At 37.6% G+C, this 16,707-nt stretch overlaps 1 pseudogene; it reads left to right on the top strand.

Annotated features, from left to right (window-relative positions):
• The first annotated feature begins 15,620 nt into the window (after positions 1-15,620).
• LOC120184700 lies at positions 15,621-16,487 on the top strand (annotated as a pseudogene).
• The last annotated feature ends 220 nt before the right edge of the window (positions 16,488-16,707 follow it).

Raw genomic sequence — 16,707 nt, 5'->3', positions numbered from 1 at the left:
TTCTATAGTCCATACATATCCTCCATCGGTCACAATGCGAGTGGGTAATAGCTCATTATCCTCATTCGTAACCACCGTCATGCCTCCTTTCTTCGGAACACATTGGACAGGGCTCACCCATGAGCTATTAGAGATAGGGTAGATCACTCAGCATCAAGCCATTTCAGAATTTCTTTCATAACCACTTGCTTATAACAGGGTTGAGTCTTGTTTGTGGTTCAATTGAATTGCCGTGGTAATCTTCTCATAATCTTGTGCATGCAGATGTGGGACTAATGCCTTTCAAATCGGCCTAATGCCTTTATCGGTCCAACCAATTGCTTTCTTATGCTGCATCAAAACACTTAACAAACTTTGCTCTTGGTTAGCAGTAAGGTTAGCGGAAATAATCACCGGTAAAGTCTCATCGCTACCTAAGTAAACATATTTAAGATGCCCTGGCAAAGTCTTAAGCTCTAGATTGGGTGCATGCAATAATGAAGGCTTAGGAGAAATGAATTCATCAAAATTCAGAGGTTCAAAATTCATACCTGATCTAACTTGTACTAAGCTAGATTGCTCCTCCAAAATTGGCAAGTCGTCGGACTCCACTAAGCTTTCATCATCCACCCAATATTCATTTTCTGCTAGCTGAATGAAGTTGTTCTGGCAAAGATGTTCAGTCTCTTCTTCAATCACTGAGTTCAATTCAGAAATGCCTTGGCATTCTTCAGTGTCATCAACATATTTGAGCGTTCTAAAAATTGACAGTCACACACTGATCAGCCACTCTCATGGTGAGTTCACATTTTTCACAGTCTATCAAGATACGTCCAGTGGCTAGGAAAGGTCTTCCCAGAATGATTGGTGCCTTGACATCAACTTCGCAGTCAGAATTAAGAAGTCGACTGGAAACACAAACTTGTCCACCCTTACTATGACATCCTCGACTCTCCTTCAGGTTTAACATGGGATTTATCGGCAAGTTGTAAAATAACTGAGGTGGGTCTTGCATCTCCTATGCCAAGCTTCAAGAATATCGATTTCGGCATTAAGTTGACACTTGAACCAAGATCACATAAAGCCTTTCCAACGAAATTAGCTCCAATTGAACAAGGAATAATGAAGCTGCCCGGATCATTTCTCTTTGGCGGCAACTTACTCAATGAACAAAACCTTCTACTTTCCTCTTCTTGGTACAGATGTCCTTGGCATACATCGGCATCTGTTCAACAGCTTCCAAGAGAGGTATATTGATATGGAGCTGATCAAGAATGTCTACGAACTTCTTGAATTGAACTTCATCATTGTGCTTCTTCAATCTTTGCGGGAAGGGTGGGGGAGGTCTAGCTTCATTAGCTGTAGGAATAGAATTTTCTTTTGCCTTGGCATCAGAATCTGGTACATTGGCAGAATCCTCCTCCTTGTCCTTCTCAGAAACTCTATCATCTTGTAATTCAGCTTCAGTAGTGGGATTAGAATCATCATGCTGTGGCCCACTATCCTTGACTTGTTGATTGATTTGTGTTCCACTCCTAAGAGTTAACACATTGCAGTGCTCTTTTCCAGGCCCTTTAGTGACTTCAGTATCACTTGGAAAACGTCCTTGCTGACGCTCTTACAATGTCGTAGCAATCTGACCAACTTGACCTTCCAAAGCTCTCAGAGACGAGCTATGGCTTTGAAGTAAGGCGCCTTGACTATGAAGTAAAGCTCCTTGATTCTTAATTGAAGTATAATGGTCTTGCAGCATTGTCTTCGTAGTAGATATGAATTCTTGAATTGTAGCTTCTAATGAACTTATGCTCGCTGAAGATGAAGCTCATTTGTTAGCATTATGCCATGGCATAGCATTTTGGTAACTTTGAGGCTCATTGTGATTCTGCTGCCTAGTAGGTTGATTAGCATTGTGGGCTTCTTGATTTCCCTATGAGAAATTGGGATGCTGACGCCATCCAACATTATAAGTGTTTGAGTAAGGATTGTTGCTGCCTCGATTGTAATTACCAACAAAGTTGATGGACTCATGGTTGGTTGGGCATTCGCTCTCGTGATGATTGCCTTGGCATAACAGACATGCCAGATTAGTTGTTTTCACTTCCTTCACATCAGTGGAACATTGTAAGTTCTTCAACATATTAGTAATAGCGGAGAGTTGAGCGGACACCGAATCTTTGGCTTCTAACTCGAATGCTCCAGGTGCTCTCCTCTCACTCCCAAGTCTTGAGGAAGGAAATTGATAATCATTGTTAGCAATTCTGTCCAAGATAGCAAACGCCTCCGTAGGTGATTTGTCCAGCAATGTCCCATTTGCCGAGGCATCCAGTAACATCCTCGTGGGTGCATTGACTCCATTATAGAACATGACTACTTGAGTCCAATCATGAAAACCATGATTTGAACACTTTCGAAGAAAACTCTTGTAACGATCCCAACACTCATACATGGATTCGTCGTCGCCCTGGCGAAAAGATGATATTTCATTCCTTAGCTGCGTATTCATGTTTGGTGGGTTGTACCTCAATAAGAAACTCTTGCAAAGATCGACCCATGATTCCATCGAACCGGCTGGTACACCACTCAACCAAGCTCTTGCTCGGTCACGCAATGAATACGGAAAAAGCTTTAATTTCATAAAATCCTCATGCACTCCTTCTTGGCGGAAAGAATCACAAACTTCCAGAAAATTGCGAATGTGCTGCCTGGCATCTTTAGTTGGCATACCCCCAAACTGCCCAATGGAATTTAACATGTTGAACATGACTGGTTTCAGCTCGAAATGTGCAGCTTGAATTTCGGGTGCCACAATCCCAGGATTCAGATCATCCAGCATCGGATTTAAATGATCTCGAATAACACGAGGCCTGATAGCAGGTTCAGCATTGTTTAATGCTGCGGCATTCTGATTTCTGTCATCTTGACCAATGCCTTGGTTTCCAATATGATACATATTTCCTTGAGCACGTCTTCTTCTTCTAAAGAGTCTTTCAATCTCATGTTCTATTGGTTCCAAAGGCTCTTCAGAATTTCTTCTAGGCATACACTAAATAAACCTGAAAAAAAAAAACAAAAATATCAAGTAAACTATACAAAAAAAATAAAAATGCAAAACAAAATAAAATGCTTTGGCAAAACTAAATAACTTCAGGCTGCCAATCCCCGGCAACGGCGCCAAAAACTTGTTCACGTGTTGTGAGTACTATAAAATATACGCAAATAATGTGCAAGTATACACAATCGCTCAAGTAATATAATGATGAGTGAGTATCGTCTCCACAGGGATTGGGTGAAATTACGAAAGTCTAACCAAAGCAACGCACTAAATTATCTAAGTATAGTTAGTCTTGATATATACAAATGTCACGGCAATGGATATGTGTATGCTGGTGGATGCGGATTGATGGTGAGATGGTGTAGCAAATGGAAATGCAGTGGCAATGATGGATGTTTAATATTGAGTATGGTGAAATGTTGAGGCAATGAGAAATGGTAAAGACAGTAAATAATAATAAAATAAAATAAAATAAGAAGAAAAATAATCCTCACGTGACAAGCTTCCAATGAAATGAATGGTAAGGATTGGTCTAAGGTTGCTAAACTTATTTCTCAAGTATATTTAAGCTATCTTGTCTTTTACTCGACAGGGCTTTCCTAAGGTGTTCAAAAGAACCTAACAGAATAGGATGCCAAGGCATCTGCTCTCACTCAACGATGTTGGACAGCCTACCCTATTGATAAAGACACCCTTTTTAGTCGTTGAAATCCTAACATAGTCTCTTCCGAGATCTAAGGGATTAAGTTATAATATTCCTAGGCCGGTTCAAAGCCCCTTGAAAATACCATAACCCCATTGCTTATGAGGATCTTATCTTGCGTTTCTTCCGAATACTTACAAGTATTTTTAGTTTAGGATTCTTCCTAATACCTAACCTTCATCTAAGAGATGGACATTTCCATGCCTCTTACAAGCCTAGATGGTGAAGCATTCATAAGCAAAGCAAATAAAGAACCCAAAATAAACTTAAATATACCCTAAAAAATAAAGTTTAAACAACCATTAAATCAACCACCACCAAATAAGTTAGTTCATGGTGGGGTTCGAAATATCCAAACACAAAGTCATGAAAATATTCGTTCCAACAACCCAAAAAAATAATATAAAAATAGCAGCAAAAAGGGAAGCGAGAAGAAGCCTTCGACGAGCCACCGGAGGTCTCCTCTCGGCCACCACGAACCACCTAGCTCGCTAGCTCCTTTCGGCGCCTAGCTTGCCACTCCTTGGAGCTTTATCAATGGAGGAATATCCCAAGGAAGAAGAAAGGAAAAGAGAAAATAAAAATGTGATTTTTCTGCTCTATGCATGTGCTCTCTGTCCGTATATCTCTCTCTCCCAAGAGGTGTCATATATAATAAAAAATATCTGGGGGTAATGATGAGTTTGTTGGGTGCAAAATACCCCTCATACCCCTAGAATCACATGTTGTGCATGAACCTTATCCTCCAAGTGGCAGTGGTCCATTGGGCAGCTCTGGCAGGCGGTTACAGCAGTCCTTCATGTACAGAGACAGCTGTCCAGTGCCAGCTGTCCTGATGTAGAAATATCTTTTTTTGTCTTTTTCTGCGCCGGAAATGCCAAGGCATTTCAATCTGCTTTAGCAAAGTGTGATGCCGCGGCATTACTTCCCAAAGAATCCTTTTTCTTGCTATTCCCTGCACACCATAGACAAACTGCACATTTCCCTCAAACAACACCATTAAGAAATAAAATAGCACAACCACCACAAATGCAACTATATGCAACTACATGATCCTAAAATGACTAAAATGAGCTTTTAAACAAACAATAACTTAAGTGAAAAAGGCTTTAAAAGTAGCCTTTTTAGGAAGTTAACAAGCATGGATACTTCAGAGCTTGAAAAAACCCGCAGTCGCACGCTCTGTCCCTTAGATTTACTCTTAACGACACAGCTTCAATCCCTTGAAGAGGTCAGGGTAACTCTGTGACACGAAACATTTCATGCCTTCTAGAGAAGCTTGTTACAGACATTCCATTTGATGCAACAATTTTTTTCTGTAGATCTGCAACTAATCTAGGGTGATAGACATGACCACCTTGCATCCAGGTTTGAGCTTGCCCCCCCGAGCTTCGCAAAAAACGCCCCCAAACGAAAAATATGTAGTTTTTACCATTAAGGTTGAATTGATTGCCTCAGCCAAGTTGGTCGTCATGTGTCCATATCGATATCCACCATCATATGCATTCGTCCACATTTCTTTATCGATGAGGCTGATGTAATCGTATCCTTCCTCGTTCTTCGCCCGCAAATCTTGAAGCATTGATTCAAACGTTCGAGAAAGTAGTTCGTAACCTGATCAAAAACTGTATAACTTACTAACTTGCTTTCTTTGCAAAATTAAAATGATCAAAAAATATATAACTTACTAACTTGCTTTCACTTACCCATGCGCACAATTAATTGACGCTCATCATTCTTCTTGTACCTTCCATGATAGTTCGCAGCAATGTGTCGGAGATAATACCTATGTTGGACAAAGGGTGGTTGCCACATTGGACCCAAAGACTCCATTATTGCTTTGATCCCAGCTCCGCGATCTGAAATGACACAAATTTTTTCCCTCGTGATAATATGTGCACGTAAATTTCGGAGAAAAAAAACCCAAGAATTTGTATCTTCTCCTTTGAGAAGAGCAAACATAACTGGAAGAATGTTGCGATTGCCATCTTGGACAACTGCCAATAATAAAACTTGCTTGTATTTTCCATACAAGAAAGTCCCGTCGATCTGGACCATAGGCTTGCAGTATTTGGCAGCATTAACGCAATGTGGGTAACTCCAAAAAACCCGGTAGAATTGGCATCGATCGCGAAGAACTCGATCATTATGGTATGCATAGGAGGTTTCGAAGTCCACAATTATCCCAGGATTCAACATCCGCACCAGCCTAAACCAACCTGGAAGTTCGTTGTAAGATGCATCCCATTCGCCATGAAGTTTGACAATGGCATTTTGTTTTGCCAACCAAGCTTTTTTATAGGAGACGGTGTACCCATACTGTGATTGTATAGCTGAAATCAATACTGCAACAGCTATATGAGAGCTTGCATCCGTTGTATACTGTTAGTTCTCATATGTTGTTTTTCCTCTTCATTTTCGATACGCGAACCATCCAATTGCATCCGTTTTCGCGTCGGGCACAGTAACATACATATTTTTCGGTCGTCGATCGGTTGACTCTGTACTGAACAGAATTACGGATATTGTAATTTTTGATAGCCATCATCGCTTCTTCTTTGCTTGAAAACTCCATGCCTAAAGATAACTCACCATTATTTATTGATGAGTAATATCCATAGTCACCGAGATGAGGCATATCCGCAAATTCTGGCCCGTACATTGTACCATAATCAGCTTCATAAATGTGTGCAGGTGGTTCAGTTTGTGTCACATTTCCTGGAACTTTCATCATCATCGGAGTTGAATTGCGGTGATTCTGGGTGAATGAATAGTCCAGTCTCAGCACCATCCGCACCAGGCTCACGAAGCGGTTCTTCTAGTAGAGATGATGGTTCCTCCATGCTCCACATTTAGGTCGAATAACCTACTACTTGCACGCCTTCACCTTGAACTGGAAGGCATATCGACATTTAGATCGAAAAAACTCGCAGTCGAATGCCTCCCCCTGGAGCTTGAAACCATCGTGTCAAATGGAAACTGCACAGATGGTTGTGTCGATGGCATCTCCATATGGTCAAAGAAATTTGCAGATGAATGCCTTCCCCTTGAACTGGACGCGGTGTTGCCATACGGATTGTTCGTGGACCCACCTCGGTACATATCGTAAGGAGTTGCGAATGAATGTCTCCCCCCATTATGACATTAAAATCATTACACATTATTGTAGTCGGGCTGTCAACTTTATCAACTTGTTCAGCCAGCCCATAGTATGAGCTTAAAGATTGATCCCGAACAGCACGCACTTGAACAAAATGTGCATACATCTCAATAGCGGCGTCTGAATAATTACTTTGAGCTTCAACCATCATTTGAACATCATCATTGTTCGAAAGTTTGAACGCTGTATAAGTTAATGGCAACAATGATGTTGGAAATTTGTACTACAACGACGACATTCTTCTGTTACTTCCAACATGAATCTTCCTCGAAATCTTCGTTATTAGCTCCTCAAGAGTTATGTTTCTCTTGAATGATATTTTAACACGCTCATTTGATACGAAAACAACGTCGGTTTCATCTTCTCGAATTTCACCATCATAATAAACAATAGCTGAAAGTCGCGCCATTCTTTGAGTTTAAAAGTGCGACAATATTATATCTGCAAAAAAAATAACTTAAACAAACCTGATTAAATAAATTATATATGAACGAAAAATATAACACAATAAATTTTTTACATATCAACGTAAATAATTTAAATAATATAATTTTATATTATTACCTGCATCGCAAAATTATTTCGACGTATGCTCCCGCTTTTCAATTTTACAAACATAAAAATTATTTGAAACTAATTAGTATAATATTTTTTCAAATAATGATAATAAACAATAAGTATAATTAAAAAATTATAACAAAATGATCTTATAACGAAAAATCGCACGAACTTCTAAATCAAATTTGAGAAGATTGCGAGAATTATTACTCGTTGACGGAATTGTTGTATTAATTTATAAGAGAGGAGAGATACGAGGATATGTGAGCCGGAGGAGTGTATTTATAAGTATATAAGGTGCGGTACCTGCACCGCGCTATATGTAATTATTCAGATAAAAGATATAGTGTGGATCAGGGACCGCGTTAAATATAATTTTGGTACGGCGTATAGCGCGGCCCTTGATCCGCGCTATACCCCTATGTGGCGTATAGCGCAGATCAGGGGACGCGCTATACCTACGTGGCGCCAGATCACCGTATATCGCGGGGCAAGGGGCGCACTATACCCACGTGGCACCAAATCAGCATATAACGCGATGCAGAGGATGCGCTTTCCTGTTAAGAATGTTAGATCGAGAAATATAATTTAATCGATATTAAATCAATAATAATACCGATCACCGATGATATACCGAGAAAATAGCCTGATAACTAAGTGGTAAATGATTTTAGCCCATGAACGTTGATTTGATGTTTATTAGGGCCAAACAGACAAAATTGTTTTTTAATCTCTGCACATGGCTGAATGCTTTTGAAGAAGGAAAAAAAACAGTATTACATGAGAAATGATAATTCTCTCACCTAAAAAAAGTTACCCAGGATTGCATCTCAGTGACAGTACAAATGTGAAGATGCATTGTACATAGCGATTTCTCAATCAAGTGGGCTACTGTTGATTGCATGACCCCTTCTTCTTCTTCTCCATCTATCTCTCTCTTCCCCTGATTACCTAAATTAGACTCTCCATTCTCTCTCTCACTACTTCTCCAGTTCTTCTCCTACACGAGAAGGCCACAAAAAACCAGAGAAAACACAGTGATTTGTTCTGGTGGGCATCTTTTATGTGGATATCAGCAGCATGACGCCACCATTTCACTCTTGTGTGCTGCTATTCACGATGGTCTTCGTGTTGCAGATATGGGTTTTTTGCGATCGCCAAGCGGAAGCAATAAGGGTTTTTCCGGGAAACGGGATGGAAGACGACAACAAAGGTCAAAGGGACTTGTTTCAAAAGTACTACTACTTCAATGGGAAATCTTTTAGTTTCAACGGAACTGCTAAAGGATTTGAAGACGGTAAACGAAGAATTCCCAGTTGTCCAGACCCTCTACACAACTAGCAGGGTGAACTTTGTTAGATAGTATCCAAAATACCCCGTTTTCCTCATCATCTTCATGCTGTTTTTTTTTTGTTATTCTCGTGGGAAAACGAGGGTATTTTGGTATTTTAGAACTTCAACTTTGATTCAGGACCAGGAGTCAAAGTGTGTAGAATAGAGAATCTCAGTTAATGTACAGTTATCATTTCTGTATGTTCTTCTTCTCTTTGGATCCATTAAATGAAATATGAAAGCTTGATTCAATCAGGGAATGCATTGGGTTTTCTCCAGGAAGAAGAAAAATACAGTCAACGAAGATGCAAAAATCAAGAATCAATGTCCTCTTCTGATACTGCTTCCTCAACTTTTAAGACAAAAAACATCAAAAAGAATTGATTTGTAGTCCGTACTACTTTCAAGAATTTACCTAATCCTACTTTAAATGGCTTGAATTTTAGTGAACTCTTTTTGGTTACCAAGTACCAACACTTTCTGGCAGTCAACTTTTGGGCCATAGGGATAGTCCTGTCATAAGGTTTACAATTTGAAATGTATACTATTATGCAATAAGTAAAAAGTTAAGACCTTTGTTTGTTATCTCTTTAATTCCTTTTGCACCAATTTGAAATGTCACTGTTGCATCTTACGAGCCTGAAAAGTTGGAGCTTGTAAGCAGTAGATGAAAAGGGGAAAAAAGGGTATTTGATTCGTGTATTAGTTAAGTTTGGAGTACAGGCGATGTTCCATTTTTGTATTTGGTTTTGTTTAAACATGCCGAGGAGGAGAGATGGGGTGTGGTAAATTTGGGTGGTTTATTAAGCATGGAAACCGATGAGCGAAAAGGCCGAGTATTATGCAGCCGAAAGAGTCGCCAAAAGCTGCTACTCATTGCCTAGCTCTAGACTTTTAGTGGTTTGTTTGCTAGTGTTTGGATTTGGTATCAAGCTCACTCTATCTATCTGTCCAATCTAGTCAACAACACACAATTCAGCACTTGTTGCAATTAGATTTCATCATATTTTATATGGCAAAAATGATTAGACGAAGCTTTGAAGAAAAACAATAATTGATATGGGGTGATGAAAAAAAACAAGTTTTCGAAGTCGGACGAAATGAATAATGAAGGGGAAGTCGGTCAGAGCACACGACATCTTTCCGAAGTCGACCGACGTCTTCAAGCTCTTCATATCCAACAACATCCAATGTCTTCATCTTCGGGGTCCTCGGGAGGTTAACCATGGTATTCCGACCGAGTATAACTATAACAGAGAGGGAAGCCAGTCATGGTGTTTCAGAGATGAAAAACATAAAGACGTCGTCTGTTTCGGTATCTTTCGAATGACACCAGATGCTCTGGCTTACCTCCGACGTCCACGTAACTACTTCCCTAGATTAGAAAATATTTACTCCAACATCCTACATAGAGGATTTTTTTTTCACCATCTTATCTCAACATTTTTCCTGTTTTAGATAAAAAGATATTTGTTAAAAATTATTCAATAAATTTATGAGTAAAGTATATAAATAGTCCCCCGACTATTATGCATTACTTTATTGAGTTTTTTGACTAGTAAAAGTTATAAAATAGTCCCCGACTACAGGGCATTACTTTGTTAAATCCCCGATTATTAAATGTTACAAAATTTTCACCTGACGCTAACTTGTTGATTAAGATATGATAAAGTCTAATAACATAATCGTTTGACTTCTATTTTGTAGATTGACTCACTGTTTATATTATGTCGTTGAGTCACTCATTGGAACATTATATCGTCAAGTCAATGCTCCTTCAAATTTTTAATGGATAAAAATGAGTTTAGAACATATGGATATTCAGGTGACCATTTTGTAACTTTCAATAGTCAGATAACTTAACAAAAATAATGTCTTATAGTCAGAATATCATTTTATATTTTTTAAAACAAAACAATGCCATGTCATAAAGGAATGATGTCGACACAATTTTTCGCCTGGGTAGGGGGAAACCAGTATGACTTAGGGTTTTTTTTGAAAAGGTTTTGTGAAATGTGAGGAGTCTCCACCAACCATTTTAAGGTGAAATTGGAACACCATAAAAACCGGGTAATTTAATAAAACAATTTATTTTTATTAAAATATAAAGTTTGCAGTATGCAAAAACCAGAAAATAGGATAGGGAGTTGATTACGCGGGGGAAGAGCTAGCACCCCCATAGTGCCCAGAAATTGATACCTAGTTGATTACCCTATTTTAAAATTTAGAAATTTGGAGTTTGAAGTTTTATTTAATATAGAAATCACTATGGATGTAAAGTTAAAGAGGACATTTGTTTATTAAAGCCACTAATATTCACTCCTAACATAAATGTGGGAGATCAATTGTTGTGCCCAATAACCAGATATTTCCTCGAAATTCTAAAAAAATGAAGGGTTTTGAAAAGGATGTCCATATACTTTGTGAATTACCAGAGGTCACCCGCTGAGCATAATGCGAATGATACGCCATTAACTCCTTCGTAAATGAATACTGCCTTGTTATTTTAAATCCAAATGCAAGCAAACAACTTTTATTATACCTAATTATTCTAGGTGAGTTAAGGCTTCCTCTATCATGAAGTGTCAAATTATGTAATTTAAAAAACTTAGAGGACTAAATCTAGAAATGGAGGCTCCACTATTAATCCAATTTGATTTTAACCAGTTATTGAATCGAATAATAAAGATGGTCCTTTGAGCATTTAGGCGAGGGCCAACTCAAATTACTCCCTAAATTAGAGGACTAAAGTGACATTAAACTAATGTGAAAGGTCCAATTAATGACGTAATTAATTATGTTAAACTTATACCTAATTAAAAGCTTAGGGACTAAGTGGGATACCAAAATCTAAAGGACTAAAACTTGAAATCTAAAGATTAACATGCTAATATAAAAATGAATTAAATTAAATATAAATTAACAAGAAATATACCTTAATATACATACTTGAAAAGAAAATTAGAATATTTACTAAAACAATTTAATTAAAATAAACAATTTAAAAGAAAAGAATAACTAAATTAAAAAGAGAAATAAAGGATCAAATGAATAAAAACGTAAGAGCTTGAATTAAATAAATACAAAGTCAAAAATCCTGATTCGAACAATCCTGAAAATAAAAGTTGAGAAGTTGGATTTAAAATAAAATAACAATTAGCGTTCCTAAGCAAAATAAATAAAAATGAGCAATAAATAAAAATGGGTTAAAATAAGACGAAATTAAAATTAATAATCAAAGAAAGAAAATTGCAAAGAAGACCAAGATGAAAATAATGAAAATCAGAAGGTTACAATAGAAGGAAAACAAAGAACGAAATCTAGTGACCAAACTGTAAAAACGCGACAAAGGTTGGAGGATCTGAAAAGAAATAAATCAAAAAGTTAATATTGAAACATAAAAATGGTAAATAGAAAATAAAGGACATTAATAAATGAAATAAACTGAAATTAAGGAAAACATACTCGATTCCAAATCTTTTCCCTTTGCTTCAAAAAAAAATATAGGAAAGAACAAAAAAAGTTGTTGGAAATGTTAAAAAAAAATAAGAGGAAAAAACTTTTTTAGGACCCTTATGCCAATTGAAGCATGAATGGTTCACCTTCCAATGTAAGCTCTTCTTCGTCTTCCAATGTAAGCTCTTCTTCGTCTTCATATTTTGCCCTAAGCACCCCAAGAGGTTAGGCTCATTCTCAACATCGGCTTAATTTGAGTCTTGTTATTTCATCGAGATTTGATTTTGGTAATGTCTTATTGTGGGTACTCATGGCTCTCTTCGTACCAAAATATTTTAACCTCGAATGATCTTACTCTTGTATCACTAGTCAGTAATCACATGCCTACAGCTCGGGATAACAGAAATGTTATCGAATAGTTTAATGTCCTCTTTATAACCGATACTCTATTTCTTTGTTATGAGTTGAGATAATAGAAAATCTCAAAATCAATCGAGCCCCTTCTGACAAATATTAATAATTGACAAAGGAAGAATTATAATACTCCCAAATGCATCACATGTTTTTGCTTGAACCGTGGTGTGTTTTGCCGTGGGGGCTAATGGCTCTCTTTATATATGCCCTGTGCCCTACGACGGCCGAACCAGCTCCAGCTGGCCCTATAATTAGGGATACCCCGATCATTGAATTTCTTAACAAGAAATGTCCATTAGGACCCGAAGTGGATTTGAACCTTCATGATGCTGCGAGCCTCCGACAAGGCCATAATTATCCGACCAAGTTTTCGTTTTCAAAATTCATACGAAATTCCTCAAAATACTAATAAGTTTATTGTTTTTTTATGTTTATTGTTGATATGATAAAATGGATTGTAATCGGATAGATGATTAATTCCTAATAAATATTTCTAGATTGTCACTGTTTAACTCAGCAATAAAATCTGATGTAAGTCTTAGAATTGATGGTATCGATGGATTAACAAATAAGTAAATCTGACTGTTAAATAATATATTTAATTGATGATAGAATTAAAAATGATCATGTTGAAATACCATAATCAAATAGAAGATCATCGCTATATGGATATGATATCTTAAGAGAAAATCCCCAAAACTTCAAAGCCTAAGACAAAACTTATCAGAGGGACTTTTAACATCTCGGTCGAAAGAGAAGGGGGAAAAGGAAAGAAAGAAACATAAAGGGAACGAATAAGAACGTGAATGACACAAGGCAGGACAAACTTAGACCGTAAACAACACTCATCCAATGGTCTTAAATCTGTATACCGTTTGATGAGTGAAATTAGATGGTTGAGATTGACTCTTTGTTTTTTTTTTCTCTAGTGAATATCTTCTTATTTCCTTCTGTTAATCTCATTCATCTATTTTCACTTATCCAACGGTCATAAATCTGTGTAATACTAGAATTTTACATTGCATAAGAGACTGTGGGCTCCCTCTTATATAAATATATATATTTGAGAGAGATTACATCCAAATCAAGATACAAATTAGGCAGTTTTAGTACTTAAAAACCCTCAGGCAGACTCTTTGGGAGCCCACAGTCTTATAAATAATATAATTTAAGGTAACTTTATGGTTTTTAAGGAATCAATCAAAATAAATGGGATGTAATAATAAAAACAAAATCCTATTAGGACGCCTACAGATAACATTGATTTATATTTGGGGGAAAGTATTATGGGAAAAAATGAGATTCCAACACGTGTTTTTGATGACATTGATGAATTATGTTTTTGTTTACTTACCATTTTAAAATTGGAAGTAAATGTGTTTTCATTTATATGTTTGGATAATCAAATAAATAAATATAATTACGACTCACGTGTTTGTAGGGAACCCCGAAAACCTGGAGGTGAGCTCGCAATGAGATGCGGCGACACCGAGACGCACGCGGTTCTAAGATACAAATAAGGCGCCCCGTGCTTTGCACGTGCATCGGTTATGTTTTGGGTGAATTACAAATTTGGTAACTAAACTTTACTCTCTCCCCTACTTCACTCCATTGTACTTTAAATCTTTTCAATTTCCTCACTGAACTTAATACATTGAAGTTTTTGGTCACTTGACCTTTAAATGATTAATTGCATTAAAATGGGTTGTTATATAGACGTAAAATGATTTCATTTTGGCAAAAATTTTATTTTTTTTAAAACGGTATCGTTTTTAACGCCGTTTACTATATAACGGTCGAGTGACTAAAATAGGAGAGAGAATAAAGTTTAGTGAGAAAAAAGACTCAATATATTAAGTTTAGTGAGGAAATTGAGAATTTTTAAAATTTAATGAAAAGAATAGGAGAGAGTAAAGTTCAGTGATGCAATTTGTATTTTACCCTTTTTTTCTTCTAACTGTGTTTGCATGGCTGGCTTCCACTTTTCAACTGCCGTAGTTTTCTTTGTATGGTCTTTTACGTTTTTGTCCTTTGTCCTCGAAATTGCATTGTTATTCCTCTCTTTGATTAAATATGATTTATTTATTCAAATAAATATAATCAAATATGTGCAAACAAATAATTTTCATATGTATTGTAAATGTGTTTTTGATACATAAAGAGAAGATTAGTTATCTTGTAAATCTAAATAAAGTAACTTCTTTACTAAAGTTGGAGAGGAATCGAACATAATTACGTTTAATCGAGTCATCACGTTTATCATTTGTTAGAGCGTCCATTATTTTATTATGTTCTCGTATCACATGTTTTCGTCTATGCTCTAATCACATAAAGAAAAGTTTATGAACATATTTTACGATGACATCTCATGAGTTTGCGGATGAGAGTAATATAAACATTATCGGTTTCTAATTCAACTTTCATATAATCTAATCTTTATGATACTGTATTTTAAAAAATTTAAAACTAAAAAAGAATGTAAGTGCATGGCATAGTTTGGAAATGTAGGAAAAATAAAATGAGTGGTGCAATTTGTAATAATGGGTTGCATGGAGGGTTGTTTGGAAGAGTAGAAAGGCAACGAAAACCCGTTTGAGAAGAAATTATTTCTTAATCCCGACTCATCACTGCATCCATGACACTTCATATTTTATTTACACGTAATACTGAGGTGAAGATTTACCGGAAAAAAAATATGAAAAATCATTATAGATGGAAACCACGTATGACCTGAAACCATCTAATACTTTTTTCAGTTCGAGGGAATCCCATTTCCCAAAGAGGAAATCTCCCCATCAGCCGGCTTTACCCAAAACAAGAAGAAAAAAAGGGATGAGAAACGCAAACACATTTCACCCCCGGTTTTCAGGTCTTTTAACTTCACCACTCGTTTGGAAAAACCACTGCGCCCACCACTTATATAACCCTTCTTCTCTTCTTCCTCCTCTTCATCTCCGTACAAAAAAATCAATCCCACCGAGTCCAATGAGAATTAGCTGTAATGGCTGCAGGGTCCTTCGGAAGGGCTGCACCCAAGACTGCATCATTAGACCCTGCCTTGAATGGATCAAGTCCCCTGACTCTCAAGCCAACGCCACTCTCTTCTCGCCAAGTTCTACGGCCGTGCCGGCCTCCTCAATCTCATCGAAGCCGGCCGCGAAAACCTACGCCCCGGTATCCCAATTATTATCCATTTGATCATCCATGTCATTCATTTGCTCTGAAAAACAAAGTGTATAAAGTATAATTCTTCTTGTTTGTTGTTTGTTTGTGCGTGTTGCAGCTATTTTCAGGTCACTCCTATACGAAGCCTGTGGGCGTGTTGTGAACCCTGTTTATGGTTCGGTCGGCATGCTCTGGTCGGGGAACTGGGTCGAGTGCCAAGCCGCGGTGGATGCTTTGCTCAAAGGCTCGCAGATAACCACCCAATCTTCTCCCGAACCGCTCTCGCAGCAGCAGCAGCAACGATTTGTCCTCTCAAAACGTATGACATCCGCCATGTCTTCAAGCATCCCAACACGGCCGAGACCGACAAGGTCGTCAAATCCCGCTCTCGGTTCAAGCGGTCCGCCGACAACTCCAAGCGCCGGGCTGACTCGTCCAGTGGTAACAGGGAAGAGGAGAGCCTGTTCTCGGTAGAGACGGTGGAGGGTTCGCTGGTGAACCGGACCAAAAACGGCCTTCTTCAGCAGTTCGCAAGCCAAACCGAGGAGAGTACCGATATCGGCTGGACTTGAATCTCGGTTTAGCTCCTGCAACAAATTAACCCCCTCTGTGCTTCATTTCATCAGCAGATAGAAGCAATTTTGGCGGCTAAAAAATTAAAGACATAAACTTTAGTTTTCACCTCATCATATAATAATAATAATAGAATGTCTAAATTTATTAACTTCTGGTTTCTTTTCCTGTTTGGTTTAAAAGAAATGTCCTTGGTTGTCCATATATATAAAACTAAAGTGCTTTGATGATTAATTAATTTAAGGGCCATGGGAATTATCGAATTGTGTTTTGTGATTTTGATGCTAGACATGCATGGTTAGATGGCTGCAATAA

The sequence above is a fragment of the Hibiscus syriacus genome, unplaced genomic scaffold (genome assembly GCF_006381635.1).
Source record: "Hibiscus syriacus cultivar Baekdansim isolate YM2019G1 unplaced genomic scaffold, ASM638163v2 tig00112926_pilon, whole genome shotgun sequence".
Lineage (NCBI taxonomy): Eukaryota > Viridiplantae > Streptophyta > Magnoliopsida > Malvales > Malvaceae > Hibiscus > Hibiscus syriacus.
Note: the sequence above shows the minus strand (reverse complement) of the source record. Positions and strands in the feature narration are given on the sequence as shown.